Source organism: Protopterus annectens, chromosome 11.part0 (assembly GCF_019279795.1).
Source record: "Protopterus annectens isolate FY-2018-M chromosome 11.part0, PAN1.0, whole genome shotgun sequence".
NCBI lineage: Eukaryota > Metazoa > Chordata > Ceratodontiformes > Protopteridae > Protopterus > Protopterus annectens.
The window spans coordinates 164,238,044-164,256,173 of record NC_056745.1 but is presented as its reverse complement, the minus strand read 5'-3'; the positions used below and the strand labels follow the sequence as shown (position 1 = coordinate 164,256,173).

At 42.9% G+C, this 18,130-nt stretch overlaps 1 protein-coding gene across 2 annotated transcripts in view; it reads left to right on the top strand.

The window, feature by feature from the left end:
- TIGAR (TP53 induced glycolysis regulatory phosphatase) overlaps nucleotides 1–18,130 on the top strand; it is a 558,949-nt gene that overhangs the window by 118,502 nt on the left and 422,317 nt on the right. The window lies entirely within an intron of this gene.

Sequence of the window (18,130 nt, the reverse complement as noted above, 5' to 3'; positions counted from 1 at the left end):
ACATTCTGTTTTAGATTTCCTGGCGGAGGTTTTCATTCAGGATCCTCATCTACAGTCAAAGTACAACTGGCTGCTATTTCCAAGTATCATGTTGGCTTGCATGACAATAACATTATGTCTCATAGATTATGCAAGGCCTTTTTGAGAGGAGTTTTCTCCTAAAACCACCTATAAAGCATCCTCCTCCGCAATGGGATCTAAACTTAATGTTGGCATCCTTGATACTACCTCCTTCGAACCGTCTGCTTCATGTTCTTTGAAGTTATTGGCGTGGAAAACTATATTTTTACTGGCTGTCACTTCTGCAAGAAGGGTTTCCGATTCAAGCTCTCTGTATTCGTTCACCTTAATTGGGTTTTCATAAGGACAGAGTTTCGTTAAGAACTAACCCTTCCTTTCTCCCCAAGGTTGTATCTCAAACCAATATTAACCAATCTATAGATCTACCAGTCTTTTTCCTAACTATTCTGACAGAGCTGAACAGAAACTGCATTTTTGGATGTCCATCGTCAGCTCAGGTACTACTTGCATAGAACTAAACAAATTAGAAAATCGGACCAATTGTTTGTCTCCTATGCAGAAAACAGGTTAGGTCTTCCAGTTTCTAAAGTGACCTTATCCAGATGGTTGACTTCCACCATTTCCTATGTGTACTCTCTCAGAGGCAAACAACTATCTTCTAAGCCAAAAGCACTCAACCAGGAGTCTATCCACTTCTGCAGCCTTTCAGGATAGACTACCCATTGATACCATTTGTGCAGCGGCTACTTGGGCCACGCCTCATACCTTTGTCTCTCATTACAAGTTGGATTTGGCCTCCAGAGATAGGGCCAGTTTTGGTTCCACAGTTCTCAAGAGTCTGTTCCATTGAGCCACCCGGGATACAGGTGCTAGGGACGCGGTCCCATCCAGCAAGAATGAAGGCGAGATTGACAACTTAACATTTAGAAGTTATGTACCTACCATAACGTTCCATGTTAGTTGTCTTCTCTCGCCTTCTTTCTTGCGTCCCTCCCTCCTTCCCCCTGGCCTGGACAGATCTTGAAGAGTTCCTATTAGTTGTTTCCTCCGGATCATTGTTATGAGGATTTCTTTGAGGAACCTTTGTTCCTAATTCTGTTAGGATTATCTTTAGCAGGGTTAGTTAGCTGCCAAACGAGATCTGAGGTAGTTCCACCTTGCATCATGGGATATAGGGTTGCCTCGAGCTGGTAAAAGGAGTTCTCGAGCTAAAGCAAGTGCCGAGTCGGAGCCGAGGATCGGCTCCGAACCCATCCAGCAAGAAAGAAGGCGAGAGAAGACAACTAACATGGAACGTTATGGTAGGTACATAACTTCTAATTTTGGCTCTACAGTTCTCAAGAGTCTGTTCCATTGAGCCACCCAGGATAGAGGTGCTAGGGACGCGGTCCCATCAAGCAAGAATGAAGGCGAGATTGACAACTTAACATTGAGAAGTTATGTACCTACCATAACGTTCCATGTTAGCTGTCTTCTCTCGCCTTCTTTCTTGCGACCCTCCCTCCTTCCCCCAGGCCTGGACAGACCTTTCTCTGCAAGGAATTATGCTTCTGAAGTCCATACAAAGCTGGTCCTTCTACCATCCTTCAGGTTTTTTCTCTCCTTCTTTCTTCCTTTGGGAAGTTATTATGCTAGGTGCTATTGCCTTTTGTTATCAAACGAGATCTGGGTGCTTACCGCGTTGCATCATGGGATATGGGGCTGCCTCGAGCTGGTAAAAGTGACTCTCGAGCTTAGCAAGTGCCGAGTCGGAGCCGAGGATTGGCTCCGAACCCATCAAGCAAGAAAGAAGGCGAGAGAAGACAACTAACATGGAACGTTATGGTAGGTACATAACTTCTCATTTTTGAGTTTCAGAAGCGAAGTCTTCAACTAAAGCTAAGTACCCCATTGGGGAAACTTTTTCTTTCTCCTTACCGATGTCAGTAAAAGTTAATAATTACATTACTTGTGGAAAGCAAATACCTCACAAAGATTTTCATTCGTACTGTATTCCTTGCATAGGCCCTGACCACGATGTACCTTGCTGTCTGTTTTGTGCTTTATTTAATCAGCGCACTATCCGTTGTCGGTACATTTTTGCTTCTAAATATTTTGGTTCTCGGTTTAATTATCCAGAAATTTTGTTGGTTAGCCATCCGACGACCGGGATTCTGAAAAAACGCAAAGATAAAGACAGAGACAGGCCGCCGAGGTCCAAAGCTGCCGACGACGCTTCTCCAAAGCCAGTCGCCAGTTCACCGGTACTCACTGAGGCAATTTTGCAGCCCCTGATACTCACTATTTCTGACTCGCAAGACTCTACTGAGACCCATTCGGAGTCCGGTATGCCGCAAGATGCTTCAACTGTGGAACCTGCAAATGTCTCCTCCTTGGATGGGTCCGGAGCCGCTGTGCAGGCACCGGCTTCTGAGGGTGTATTCAGGCCTACGGACTTGCATATTAAACCGAAGCCTCCTTCTTCATTTAGGCCAAAATCTCGAACCATGCCTAAGAAACAGACGCCCAGGCCGCATGCTCAGGCCTCTATGCCTAAAAAACAAATGATCAGAATGGCTGAAGATCTTTTAACTCTAATCCGGAGAAGCCAACCTCCCCCTTCTAAGAGACCTAGGACTGAAGTTGTTTATGAATCTTCTGAACAGGATTCTGATTTTTCTGATTCTTCTGATTATCTGGATTTGCCCTTATCTACTCATGAGGATTCTGATGCAGATGACTCTATTGCCTCTGCTTCCCCTCTAGAGGATTTTCTTTTGGTGAGACCTTACACACTCTAAGGGAGAATTTCCACTGGGAAAGCCAGGATTTTGCTGATTCAAAAAAGAGGCTTAGGGATTTCTTACTCCTGCCTCAACATAGGCCTTTAGCTATTCCTCCTGTACTAGACATTGTTGATGATGCTTTTTCGGAATCTAGTTTGGCCCCTGATTCTTTGCCTCCTGCTCCCAGAAAACCTGACAGATATTACAGGGTTCCTGATTCTCAGAAGTTCCTTTTTAAAAATCCTATTGCAGATCCAGAGACTGTTTCACAGGGACCCAAGGGCATTAAGGCTTCTACTGCTAAAAATCCTACCCCCTCTGATAGAGACTCCAGGGCGCTGGATAGATTGGGTAAGAAAGTTTACACTTCTGCAGCCTTGGCCATTGGGGCTTTAAACTGCCAGTTTCATATGTTAAAGTATCAGCAACATGTTAATAGATTGCTTAAACAGAAAATGATGTTAATTCCTGACTGTGCTGAAAATAAAGAATTACAGGATTTAATGCATTCTGCTGAACAGGTTGGAAAACATACTTTGCAATGTGGATTTGATTCATTAGAGGCCTCTTGCAGGGCTGCTGTTACTTGATCTGTGCTCAGATGGCATGCTTGGCTTAAGGAGCAAGGTTTGCCTGATCATGTTAAAGCTAAATTGTTGGATGCTCCCTTAAATCAGGACCGCCTGTTTGGCAACAAGGCTGAGGAAGTTGTTAAAAAGATGGAAGATAAAGCTAAATCTATGCAAACTGTTAAGGATTTCTTACAAGTTCAGCCTCCTAGATTTAGTAGGCACTGGCCCTCTAAAATTGATCCTTTCCAGGTCTTCTCAAGCCAAACCCAGACACAGTAGAAACCCCAGGTTTCAGTCCCAAGGGACATACAAAACTAAGCAGTGGGGGGGTTCCTCACCCAAACCTGGGAGTAGTAAGACTCCCCCCTATGGAAAACTGTCTCAATGACTTACTTTTAAAACTTCCAAAGACTTCCCAACTGAATGCTCCTTTGGGTGGAAAGATTGGTCTGCAGGCCAAAAACTGGGAACTCATTACCCAGGACAAATGGGTTTTAAATATAGTATCCCAAGTATACAGATTTCATTTCCACACATTACCATCACCAAGTGGGTGGCCAGATCTACCCCCAAATCAGTGGGCAGAGGCCCCAAATCAAGTACTCTCTCTCTTAAACATGGGGGCTATTCAGTTGGTACCAGAAGAGAAAAAGGGACAAGGTTTCTATTTGAGACTTTTCCTGGTACCAGAAAAGGTAATATATGGTGTCCTATCCTGGACCTTTCTATTCTAAACACCTTTCTTGTGATTCCAAAATTCAAAATGCTGACTCTTCACCAGCTGCTTCTTATGCTAGGCAAGGATGCATGGTTAGCAACACTAGACTTAAAAGAAGCATACCTGCACATCCCTATCCGGGAGTCTTGCAGAAGATACCTATGCTTCAAAGCAGGCTGCATGCACTATCAGTTCTGTGCCCTGCCCTTTGGCTTATCTACTGCGCCCAGGGTATTCACAAAGTGCCTAGCTCCAGTCATTGCATTTTGCAGGCAAAGAAATATTCAAATATACCCATACCTGGGCGATTGTTTAATTCAGGCAGAAAGCAAGGGCATTCTTTTGAATCATCTGGCCTTTGTTCAAAGGGTACTGACTTGTCTGGGGTTCACCATAAACAAAAAGAAATCCCACCTAGTACCCTGCCAACAAATTATATTCCTGGGAGCAAGCTTGAATACAACTTCCCAGATGGCTTTCCTCATGCCAGAGAAACGGATTCATTTGACTACTTACTTCAAACAAGTGGCCACAAAAACCCAGCTATCTGCAAGGCAAATAGTGCAAACCTTGGGGTTCATGGTCTCCTGCATTCTTCTAATTCCATATGCAAGGATGCATATGAGGAAACTACAATGGTATCTCAAAAGCCTATGTTGTCAACATTCACAGGATCTAGAAGCAAGGATTCTTATCATACCTTGCCTATGCCTAGACTTCCTTTGGTGGGCAGAGGCCTGCAACCAAAACAGGGGACTACCATTCACATTACCCCCCTGCCGCCCAAATCTTAACAGCAGACGCATCAGACTATGCATGGGGGGGGGGGCTCACCTGGCAGGGTAGTGCATTCAGGGCAAATGGAACCCAAGTCAAATGCACCTGCACATAAATCAAAAGGAAATGTTAGCTGTGCAGAATGCTCTGACAGCCTTCAAGGACCACATTCTTCCAGGACAACTAATGGTAAAGACAGACAACACCACTGTCATGTGGTACATAAACAAGCAGGAGGGTACACATTCTTACCCCCTCTGCAGACTAGCCATGGCATTGTGGAACACAGCCTTGAGCTACCAAGTGAATCTACAAGCTCAATTCCTGTCAGGAACACTAAATACACTGACAGATGGACTAAGCAGAAACCTCATGGACCCACATGAGTGGAAACTGGAAACAAGGATTTTCAACATGTTGACAAGCAAATGGGGGAGCCCAGATATAGACCTTTTTGCCTCCCCCCAGAACCATCAACTGGACAAATTTTGCACTAGAATTCCCCACAAGCTAGCTTGGAAAGTGGAGTCTCTATCCTTCAGCTGGAAAAACCTATCAGTTTATGCCTTTCCTCCTCTGCCTCTGCTCTCCAAGGTATTACTAAAGATCAAACGGGACAAACCAAGGATGATTTTAATTGCACTAGACTGGCCTCACCAACACTGGTACCCACTCTTGTGCAGTGTGTCACGCTTGGCTCCATGGCACCTGCCTCAGATTCCTTCCCTGTTGTCTCAGCAGGAGAACCAGATTCTGCACCCTCAGCTGCAAACCCTGAACCAAGCAGTCTGGCTAATTACCTAATCTGTCCTTCACCATCCGTCAGTAAATCAGTGATGGATATCATTTTAAAGGCAAGAAGGCCTAGTACTAGAAAAACTTACGCTGCAAAATGGAAAAAGATTCTGTGCCTGGAACCAATCTCAAGGAATGAACGCAGCAGTGCCTAATTTAACTCAGATTCTACAATACTTGACTGAGATGCTTCATAAGGGCTTGCTTTTTTCCTCCATCAAAATTCATGCCTCAGCCATTTCAACTCATTATAACACAGAGCCTCCCCTCTTCTCTCACCCACTGCCCAAGCAGATGTTCTTCGTGTTTCACTGTTGCAGTCATTACATTTGGGGGTAATCTGCTGGCAGTTTGCCCTCAGCCGGCCTGATTAACAAAGTCTTGGGTCCTGCGTCAGTTGCTGTCCCTTCTTCCATGACGTCAGGTCGTCAGGGGTATAAAACATGCAGCCGACGCCATTACATCCGTCTGTCTTGCTGAGCTGTGCCCGAAGCAGAAGCAGTTCGCAAGTGCCGGTCAGCCGACTCCTGAAATTTTCGTTTTTGAGTTTCAGAAATGAAGTCTTCAACTTAAAGCCAAGTACCCCGTTGGGGAAACTTTTTCTTGCTCCTTACCAATGTCAGTAAAAGTTAATAGTTGTATTACTTGTGGGAAGCAAATACCTCATAAGGATTTTCATTTGTACTGTATTCCTTGCCTAGGCCCTGACCATGATGTACCTTGCTGTCGGTTTTGTGCTTTATTTAATCAGCGCACTATCCATCGGTACATTTCTGCTTCAAAATATTTCACTTCCCGGTTTAATTATCCAGAAATGACATTGGTTAGCCATCCAACTACAGGAATACCGAAAAAACGCAAAGAAAAAGACAGAGATAGGCCTTTGAGTTCCAAAACTGCTGACGACGTTTCTCCTAAGCCAGTCGTCAGTTAGCCGGTACTCACTGAGGTGCTTTCGCAGCCCCTGATACCCGCTACTTCTTATTCGCAGGCCACTACTAAGACCCATTCAGAGTCAGGTATGCCGCGAGATGCTTCACATATGGAACCCGCGGATGTCTCTACCTTGGATGGGTCCGGAGCCACTGAGCAGGCACCGGCTTCTGAGGGTGTTTTCAGGCCTACAGATTTGCATATTAAACAGCCTCCAGCTTCAGTGCTAAGGCCTAAATCTCGATCTATGTCAAAAATCCAACGCCCAGGCCACATGTTCAGGCCCCTATGCCTAAAAAACAATGATCAAAATGGCTGAGGATTTAATTACTCTAATCAGGGGTAATCAACCCCCCCCCCCCCCCAAGAGGCCTAGGATTGAATTTGACTATGAATCCTCTGAACAGGACTCTGTTTCTTCTGACTCTTCCAATGAACTGGCTTTGTTCATACCTACTTATGAGGACGCTGATGCAGAGGATTCCATTCCCTCTGCATCTTCGCCTGAGGATTTCTCTTTTGGGGAAACTTTACATACCTTAAGGGAGCATTTCCACTGGGAAAGTCAGGATTCCTCTGAATCCAAAAAGAGGCTTAGGGATTTCCTTCTTCTTCCTCAGCATAGGCCTTTGGCTATACCTCCTGTTCTAGACATTGTTGTTGATGATTTTTCAGAATCTAGTATGGCTCCTGATTCTCTGCCTCCGGCTCCTTGTAAGCCAGACAGATACTACAGGGTTCCTGACTCCCACAAACTCCTTTTCAAAAATCCTATTGCAGATCCTGAAACCATTTCTCAGCGTCCCAAGGGCATTAAGGCTTCTACTGCTAAAAATCCTACCCCTTCTGATAAAGATTCCAGGGCGCTGGATAGATTGGGTAAGAAGGTTTACACTTCTGTAACCTTGGCAGTCAGGGCTTTAAACTGCCTAAACTGTCAATTTCATATGCTAAAATATCAACAGCATATCATGGGACTGCTTAAACAGAAAATTATGTTAATTTCTGACTGTGGAAAAATAAAGATTTACAGGATTTATTGCATTCAGCTGAACAAGTTGGAAGACATACTTTGCAATGTGGTTTTGATTCTTTGGAGGCCTCTTACAGGGCTGCTGTAACTGGGTCTGTGCTAAGAAGGCATGCTTGGCTCAAAGAGCAAAGTCTGCTTGATCATATTAAAGCAAAATTGTTGGATGCTCCTTTACAACAGGACCGTCTCTTTGGTAATAAGGCTGAAGAAGTTTTAAAAAAGATGGAAGGTAAAGCTAAATCTATGCAAACTGTGAAAGATTTCTTACAAGTCCAACCTCCAAGATTTAGTAGGCACTGGCCTACTAAGAACTGGTCCTTTCCAGTTCCTTCGAGAGCCACTCAAGTCAAACCCAGACATTCCAAAGGCTCCAGGTTTCAGTCACAAGGACCTTTAGAACAAAGCAACAACACCTCCCTATGGTAAGCAGTCTCAGTGACTTCCCTTTACACTTACCAAGCACTTACCTTTTAGCCGCCCCTTTGGGGGGGGGGGGACTGGCTCTTCATGCAAGAAACTGGCAACTTATAAACCAGGACAAATGGGTTTTAAATATAGTATCCCAGGGATACAGATTTCATTTCCACATGTTGCCAATTCCAAACGGATGGCCATACCTGCCCCCAAGTCAGTGGGCAGAGGCCCAGAAACAAGTACTTTCACTCATGAACATGGGGGCTATTCAACCAGTTCCAAAAGAGGAAAAGGGACAAGGTTTTGTATTCAAGACTTTTCCTGGTACCCAGAAAAGACAAATCATGGCGTCCAGTTCTGGACTTATCTACTCTAAACACCTTTCTGGGCATTCCAAAATTCAAGATGCTAACTCTTCACCAGTTACTTCCTATGCTAGGCAAAGATGTCTGGTTGACAACTCTAGATTTAAAAGAGGCTTACCTGCGTATCCCAATCGGGGAATCTTGCAGAAGATACGTCCGCTTCAAAGCAGGCTACTTGCATTACCAGTTCTCTGCACTGCCCTTTGGCTTATCTACTGCACCCAGGGTCTTTACAAAGTGCCTGGCTCCAGTAATTGCATTTTGCAGACAAAGAATATTGAAATATATCCATACCTGGAAGATTGCCTAATTCAGGCAGAAAACAAGGACACTCTTTTAACCATCCGACGTTTGTAAAAAAGGTTCTGACTTGTCTAGGGTACACTATACATGAAAAGAAATCACAACTGGTACCCTCTCAAAAAATTACATTCCTGGGTACAATTTTGAATACAACTGTCCAGATGGCTTTCCTTACGCCAGAGAAACAAATTCATTCGGAGACTTACTTCAAACAGGTGGCCACAAAAACCCTGCTTTCTGCAAGGCAAATACTGCAAGCCTTGGGGTTCATGGCCTCCTGCATTCTTCTAATTCCATATGCAAGACTGCATATGAGGAAACTTCAGTGGTACTTAAAAAGTCTATGGAGTCAGCATTGTCACAACCTGGAAACAATGATTCCTATCATACCTTGCCTGCAACTAGAGTTCCTATGGTGGGCAGAGGCCTGCCACGAAAACAAGGGACTGCCATTCACACCATCCCCAGCCGCCCAAACCCTAACTACAGACGTGGGGGGCACGTCTGGCAGGGAAGTGCTTTCAGGGCAAATGGAGCCCAAATCAAATGCACCTTAATATCAATCAAAAAGAAATGCTAGCTGACGGAATGCACTGACAGCCTTCAAGGACTACCTTCATCCACGACAATTAATGATAAAGACAGACAACACCACGGTTATGTGGTACATAAACAAGCAGGGGGGTACACACTCCTACCCCCTTTGCAGACTAGCCATGGCATTGTGGAACACGGCCTTGACCTATCAAATACAACTACAAGCTCAATTCCTGCCAGGAAAGCTGAATACTCTGGCAGACGAACTAAGCAGAAATCTCATGGACCCACACGAGTGGAAAATGGAACCATGGATTTTCAACATGTTGACACGCAAATGGAGGAGTCCAGACATAGATCTTTTTGCCTCACCCCAGAACTATCAGTTGGACAAATCTGCACAAGAACTCATCACAAAAAAGCCTGGAAAGTGGATGCTCTATCCTTCAGCTGGAAAAATCTATCAGTCTGTGCCGTTCCCCCTCTGCCTCTGCTCTCCAAAGTTCTACTAAAAGTCAAAGAGGACAAACCAAAAATGATTTTGATTGCTCCAGACTGGCCTCGCCAACACTGGTACCCACTCCTGCACATTGTGTCATACCTTCCACTGTGGCACCTGCCTCAGACACCTTACTTGCTGTCTCAACAGAACAACCAAATTCTGCACTCTCGGCAACAAACTTTGAATCTTGCAGTATGGCTAATCACCTAAATTCACCCTTAGCATCCCTCAGCAAACCTGTGATGGATGTCATTTTGGAGGCAAGAAGGCCTAGTACTAGAAAATCTTATGCTGACAAATGGAAAAGATTCTGTGCCTGGAACTGATCTCCAGGGATAAGCACAGCAGTGCTCAATATTCCTCATATTTTACAATACTTAACTGAGATGCTTCACAAGGGCCTGTCCTTTTCTTCCATAAAAATCCATGCGTCAGCCATTTCAGCTCATTACAACACAGACCCTCCCCTCTTCTCTCATCCTCTGCTAAAGCAGTATCTCAGAGGGGCCAAAAACTTAAGACCACCCAGGAGAGCTCCAACCCCTGCCTGGGACCTCAATTTTGTATTGGAAAAACTCACTGTCCATCCTTTTGAGCCAGCTGCTACTGCAGACTTAAAATTTCTCTCCTGGAAAACAGCTTTCCTTTTAGCAGTCACTTCAGCTAGAAGGATTTCTGAATTACAGGCTCTTATGGCAGTGGAGCCTTTCATCATTTTTTATGTGGACAGGGTATCTCTCAGGACCAATCCATCCTTCATGCCTAAGGTGGTATCCAGTGTGGCTCTTAATCAGACCACTCATTTGCCAATTTTCTTTCCCAATCCACAGAACAAGGGGGAGTGGATTCTGCAGTCATTGGATGTACACAGACAACTTAGATTTTACTTAAACAGGACAAAATCTCAAAGAAAATCTGAACAACTACTGGTGGCATTTGCTGCAGGGGCAGAGGGAAATGCTATTTCAAAGCAAACTATTTCCAAATGGATAAGCCATTGTATTTGTTCTGCTATATGCACCATGGAAAAACTATCCCCCAGGGGATCAGATCCCATTCCACCAGGGCTGCATCTACTTCTACAGCCTTTCTTAGAGGTGTTCCTACCAGGGACATTCTAGAAGCTGCTACCTGGAGCTCAGTTCATACGTTCACCAAACATTACCATTTACTTTTTTTTTTTTTTCTAAATCCAGAGCTGGCTTTGCCACTGCTGTCCTGCACGGCCTTATAGCTGGTCCTAATGCTGTAAAATTCCCTCCACCCTACCATAGCTTTGGGAATCTACCCAAATGTAATGACTGCAACAGTGAAACACGAAGAACATAAAACAGTTGTGTACACTTACCATAAATGTAGATGTTCGAGTGTATTCACTGTTGCAGTTCTGGTTACCCTCCCTCCAGCCCCCTATTTTTCTCTGGCTATATCTCTACTTTCTGTCACTATGCTTAAAAGCCCTTTTGGTGTATTTGCTTTTGGGATTGGAGGTATATTTTTTGTGTTTTTAATTTTATTTGCTCCCCCATTTGGGGGGCACCTGACATCTGGGGCAAGAAAAACTGATGTAATGGCATCGGCTGCATGTTTTATACCCCTGACGACCTGACGTCATGGAAGAAGGGACAGCAACTGACGCAGGACCCAAGACTTTGTTAATCAGGCCGACTGAGGGCAACCTGCCAGATTACCCAAATGTAATGACTGCAACAGTGAATACACTCTAACATCTACATTTATGGTAAGTGTACACAACTGTACTTCGTGTAAACTTACCATAAATGTAGATGTTCGAGTGTATTCACTGTTGCAGTCCTGGTTACCCTCCTTCCAGCCCCCTTTCTTCTTTTGTCTATACCTCTAGTCTCACTTACTATGCTCTAAAAACTTTTTGGTGTATTTGCTTTTTTGTTGGAGGTGTATCCTTGTATTTATAGATTGAATTGCTTCCCATTAGGGGGCACCTGACATCTGGGGCAAGAAAAACTGATGTAATGGTGTCGGCTGCATGTTTTATACCCCCTGACGACCTGACGTCATGGAAGAAGGGACAGCAACCAACGCAGGACCCAAGACTTTGTTAATCAGGCCGACTGAGGGCTTCTGCAAGCAGATAACCCAAATGTAATGACTGCAACAGTGAATACACTTGTACATCTACATTTATGGTAAATGTACACAACTGTACTTTCTGTCTCTATGTCGTTCTTGCTCTATCTCTGTTTCTGTCTTTATCTCTCTTGAACTTGCTTTCACTCTACCCCTTTGTCTCTCAAAGGGGCAGCACATACACAGTGAGTAAAAACTGATCTTCAATCAAACCCAGTGAAGTTCCATACTGCACATGGTAACTACAAGAGGAATTGAGTCATAACACTGCACCCTGTTAGTTGACTGAGAAGCAAAAGATAATCAGTCAGGCATGGTGTAGGAAAAGTTACAGTATACTGTTAAACTCGTAATAAAAGTCCCATGATTTACTGTGTCAGATGCAGCTGACAAACCAATGAGGGTAAAAACAGAACATAACCTTTGATTTGTAGTCATAAGGAGATCCCCAGCACCCAAGTAAAGCTTGTTTTCATTGTGTGTTGATATAAAACCACACTGGCATGGGTCGAAGAGATCTTGAGTGGTTAATTATGAATGTCTGCATAGGTGCAACTTTTTCAGAGACCTTGGATATAAGGGAGGGTTAAGGCATGTCAGCAGTTCAATTGGGTGTTCAAATTCTAAGACGTCGTCTTGAAAATTGGAATAATCAGTTTAATTTTTAAATAGGTGAGAAAACAGTCTATTAAAGAGCACTTAACAGTTTGGAAAATAATGTACTGTAGTGAACATGAATGCAATGGAGATATACTTGGCATAATGTTTAAGGTCTTTGCCTCCCATGCGCAAGGTGCAAAGTTGAAGCCTGACCTCTTGTCAGTGCTTGTGTAGAGTGTGCATGTTCGCCTTGTCTCTGTGGTGTTCTACCCAAAAACATGCTGGGTGTTTCCACGCCAAACTTGCCCAAGAATAGAGTTGCTGAGTTGTGGTGGCAGCAGCACAAACTCTAAATGGTGCCTATTGGGGGAAGATTTATATAGACCAATGACTTTGGGCATCAGCTGTGGAGCACAGTATCCTCTAGATAGGAGAAAATGAATCCTGGACTGAGCCATGTCAGAACTAGCCACTCATTGGTTTAAAAAACTGACTGTAGGTGAATGACCATTGGTATTTGCCAGTTTTAAATGGTTTGAATACCCAGCCTACAATAACCTACACCAGTGACCCATGCTATCGGTGGGAGGAGTCTCTGTTTCCCTGTTGGCCAGTGTGTGTCCACCTTAAATCCCAGCAGTCATGGGTCAATAAGTTACTAGTTGCCCAGTATCCAGTTGCCAAATTTGGGTTACCTGTGACAGGTTGATCGAAAGCTGGATGTAAAAATAATAAGCCTACCAAACATGAACTAAACATTGCTACTCTCCATATAGGTTCGGTGATGGGACACAGCATGGAAATGGATGACAGGATTTAAGGAGGAAGACTGGACATTCTTTTTATCCAGGAGTCAAGGTGGAAGGACAATGTAGCAAAGCCACTTGGAATTTTTGGTGAGGAAGAGGCTTCAAAAAACCATGAGGAATGTTGTCAGAATTAGTAAAAGACTTGTGGCATTCAGGTTCCATTGTAAGGTTAGGGCAGTATTTCATAATATCAGCTTATGCCTCACAGCAGGGTTGTGATGGTGAGAAAAAGAGTGCAGTCAGGCAGCAGTTGCAGGACCTATTCAATAAAGCAGCACACCATGAATTGGCATTGATAATGAGGGGCCTGAATGCACATACTGGGGCAGGTAAAACAGGATATCAGGAGTGACTGGATCCACATCAGTAAGGCCTAAAGATTAAAGAAGGAGAGGCCAGTCTAGACTTGGCTTGATGTAGCCAACACATGACTCGTCAAGAAAAACAGTTGCAAGAGCACTTACAAGATTGACCAACTAACAACTGTGGCAGACTTCTTCCTAGAAGGGAGGGAGCACTGGGATAGAGTCAGTGATGGCAAAGTTCTTCCCAGTGAAACAGTCAGTTCACAACATAAACCACCACAGTCAACTGCAAGCTGTGGTCAGTGAAAGCTCTTAATGTCAGAGGCTAGGCTGAAGACCTGGAAGTTGACTTGAGAGAAAGCACAAGAGTTCACAGAAGTACTTGGGGCACTAGCACCCCAGGAAGAAGAGGAAATGGGTTGAGTTGAAAAAGAATGGCAGCTCCTCAAAACAGCATGTGTGTAAACTATAGAACAGATACTCATCTGAGCCAGGTATGGAATTAAGGTTCATAAGGAAAGCTGATAGTGGACTACAGAAGGCCAAGGAGTCCACAAAAGAGAGGAGTGCAGGAAAAAGTGGGAGATAGAAAAGACAGACCAGGTTGAGAAGGAAAACTGGCTGGCTTACAAAGAGGCTAAGATAGCAATTGTGATGGCCAAGAACAGGGCATCAGAGGTACTTTACCATCATTTGGAAAGTGAATCAACAGATGGCACAAAGAATCTCCATCAGCTTGAAAGTTAGACAGAAAGGTAAAGAAGATAGGCACCCTTCATAAGGGATGTCTGCAACAGCCTGCTCACCAGTCCACAGGACGTCAAAGGCAGGTGGAAGGAGTAGTTTCTGAATTAAGAAAAACTGACTGAGACTGTACTACTCCAGACTCAGCCTACGGTGAAAGAGGAAGAGGCCACCCTGGGAAAGGTAAGAACAGTGCTAGGGAAAAATGAAGTCAGGCAAAACAGCAGACTCAAATGAGGTCATGGTGAATGTGATCAAAATGTTGGGAGAATTGACGGAAGAAATGGCTCCAGAGGGTATTCATAACCGTATGGACAGAAAGGTGTATTCCAGTTGACTGGAGAATAAACATTCTAATGCTAGTGTACAAGAGCAAATGGGACATTTTACAGCTGTGAGCAGTATAGACGTATCACACACATGAAAGTTCTGGAGAGGATGACTGATAAACAGTACACAGAGTAGAAGGACGTTAGCTGGGATTTGAGCAGTTTGGATTCTTATAAGGCTGCAGCACAACTGACCCAATAGTCGAGACGAAGCTAGAGATGGGGAATGAGTCTAACTGGGCTTTCCTGGACTTTGAGAAAAGTGTGAAATAAGGTTTCAAGAAAGCTGATTTTGGCAGTCCTGCACTGGTTCAGAGTCATACAAATGCTGGTAGAATTTGTGCAGCATATGTTCAAGGATCCATTGACATGAGTATGAATGATGTTCAGACTCTGAGGAGTTTCCAGTGGGATTGGATGTGCATCAGGGTTCAGCCCAATGGCGTTCATACTCAGAATATAATCACAAAACTGCAAATTTAATTGTAATCCAAAAGAGAGCAGTGTGATCTGAAACACAAGACCCTTCTGAGCAGTACCTGTCTGCTGAAGAAAAAGTTGACTGGTCAGTATGAAAAGCAATAGAATAAATCGAAAGCAGTGTTTACTAGTTCCCATAAAACAGTAATGCTCAGGAAGATGAATCATCTTCAGAGTAAAAGACATCGTCCTTAATTCAAAGAATATTCAAATGAGTAGTCAAAGAATATTTTTGGGAATTGCTAGAAGAGGGTAGTGTCCAAGGACTGATAATTCGGCTGCATGTAACAGGTTGTTCTAGAGCAAAAGCTGAAATATAAGTTTAGTCAAAAGTCATATCCTTGTATATTCCCCAGTTAGTCAACTGTAGACATTTGAGTACAGACAGAAATGGCAGAACAAAGAAATCAAAATGAACAAACTGAGGAGTCAAGAACCTAAAAGAAAGTTAAAAGAAAGTTCAGTTGATGCTAAAACACAAAAGGTGCTCTCAGAGGAGGCTGCTGCCACTAATCTCACTAATGTATCGACTTGTACTGAAAAATTATTTACTGGGAAGTCGGGCATTAATAACAAATGTAATAGAGGCATTAAAAAACTGAAAATTTGCTTACTGAATTTCTTAAAACGTTTATATAAACGGTATTTCTGTGGAGTCATTCTACTACTTAGTGGAAAAGGGCTAGTATATGAATAAGGGAGATATATGCGATCCAAGGACTTATAGACATGGAAGCCTCCTTTCCAACACTAAAATTATGAGAAAATTAGTGGGTAAACCAGTAGTCCTAAGTGTAAGTTTGATGACACAAATATACTTCAAAAAGGCATACTAGCTTTGGAAATAATTTTTTCTGTAATAACATAATTGGTGTCTCAAACAGTGGTCGTTCTGTTGACATCATTTATGTTGCTTTTTCAAAATGCATTTGATGTGGTGCATCACAAACTGCTTATAAAAAATACAGATTGTGACTTTTCTAGATTGATGATTGAATCAATAGCCAGTTAACTTACTACAATAATGCATTGAGTTAGGAAAAAATGTGGGGGATTGAATACAGTGGCCAAGAGCGTTCTACAAGACTCTGTCCTAGGACATTAGTTCAGTGTTTGTCTAACAGCCTTGAACATTTCTTCTGTGTAATTTAAACACATTATATAGGAGAGATTTTGTCCACAGCTGTGGAGTGCAAGCTCCTTTAAGATGCCCTTTTAATCAATGACCAGAGGCAAACTATATGTCTGTCAATGTTAGAGAAAATCTGTTACTTGCCCCTACTAATTATGGCATTCAGTGACAGACCAAATGAGTTGGAAAGAGTTGATATTTACATAAAATTTGGAGTAATGGTAGATAATTTTTAATGTTTTCATTTACATACAGATATCCCTTTTAAGAATGTATTTTAAAATTCCTGAAGTCTGGGAGCCCAAATGGTATGATAGATTTGTAATGTAATCTTGTTACTGAAGTAATATATTGAAAAATTGAACATGTACAAAAATGCTTATCAAAAACTAGAAAACATGAAGGGGTTATGTTACTATGAAAGATTAACAAAGCTTTACTTGTTTGAACTGTTGAAGCATTAGAGGAGACCCTTTCAGGATGTATAATGTCTGCTAGTGGCTTCCTATTTGAATGCTTCAGGCTTAAAAGAAATCTGTGATCACTGAAGTTTAAATTTAGAAGAAACATAACAAACAAAGGCATTTTTCTTGGCACTGTGAGAAGGTAGTGGAACTGTGGTACTTTCTGCCTTGGCAAATGAGCTATATTACTAACTAGGTTGTATTAAAATCAAAATGTTGTAAGATCTGGTAAGCAATTCATGTCCTTAACTAATAAATTGATTAAAGACAGAATAGACTTTTCGTTTGAAACTTGTGTATTTGTACTTGTTCTGTATGGGAACTTCAACTCTGTCTTGGGAGCCATACAGTCAATGGCCCTTCTTTCACACTGACCCACCAGCAGCCCAACCCATTCTTTAAGCTAGGTCACCAGCAGAATATATCGCCACATTACCTCTGCATCAGTGTGCCAGCAGTTGTTAGAGTACCCTAGCTGTCATTTAGCTCTGCTTGTCTAAGATCCCTTGCAGTGTTGGAGGAATCTGTTAGGGTATATAAGGCTGTATTTGTAATTTAGTGATAATTTTAAACTGGTTTTAAGTAATGACATACATGACTTTCTGTCTAGCCTTCTACAGTAGAGGGGCCCATGCTAAAAGTTATGTTTGTGTCTTCGCATGTTTCTTGTTATATTGTATGCAGCCATGCACTTGTGTGGCATCCACAAATTACAGAATTCAAAGTGCTACCGCTTCTTTATTGCAACAAGGTTTGGATGAAATACTGACATATAGGCCTCGCAGGTCAGGTCAGCAAGTTGCTAGAGTACCCTGGCTGTCATTTAGCTCTGCTTGTCTAAGATCCCTTGCAGTGTTGGAGGAATCTGTTAGGGTATATAAGGCTTTATTTGTAATTTAATGATAATTTTAAACTGGTTTTAAGTAATGACATACATGACTTTCTGTCTAGCCTTCTACAGTAGAGGGGCCCATGCTAAAAGTTATGTGTGTGTCTTTGCATGTTTCTTGTTATATTGTATGCAGCCATGCACTTGTGTGGCATCCACAAATTACAGAATTCAAAGTGCTACCACTTCTTTATTGCAACAAGGTTTGGATGAAATACTGACGTATAGGCCTGGCAGGTCAGGTCAGCAAGTTCCTCAAATATGTGAATGAAGCTCTAATGAAAACTAAAATATTAGTTCTTCAGAAGGTCCATGGCATCCATGGATCTAGATGTGTTTTATTCCAGAGTTTTCTGTTGAGGGGTGTAGATTAGTGAACAGAGTCAAATTCCTGGCACCTTCTCTCGTAAGTCATTGACTGCTTACTTTTTGTACAGTTTTAGTTCAAGGTAATATAACTGCTTGTATCTTCATTGTAATATGCTATTCATTTGTATGACTGGGAAGCTGTCCACTTAGTTTTCTTTGCCCCCC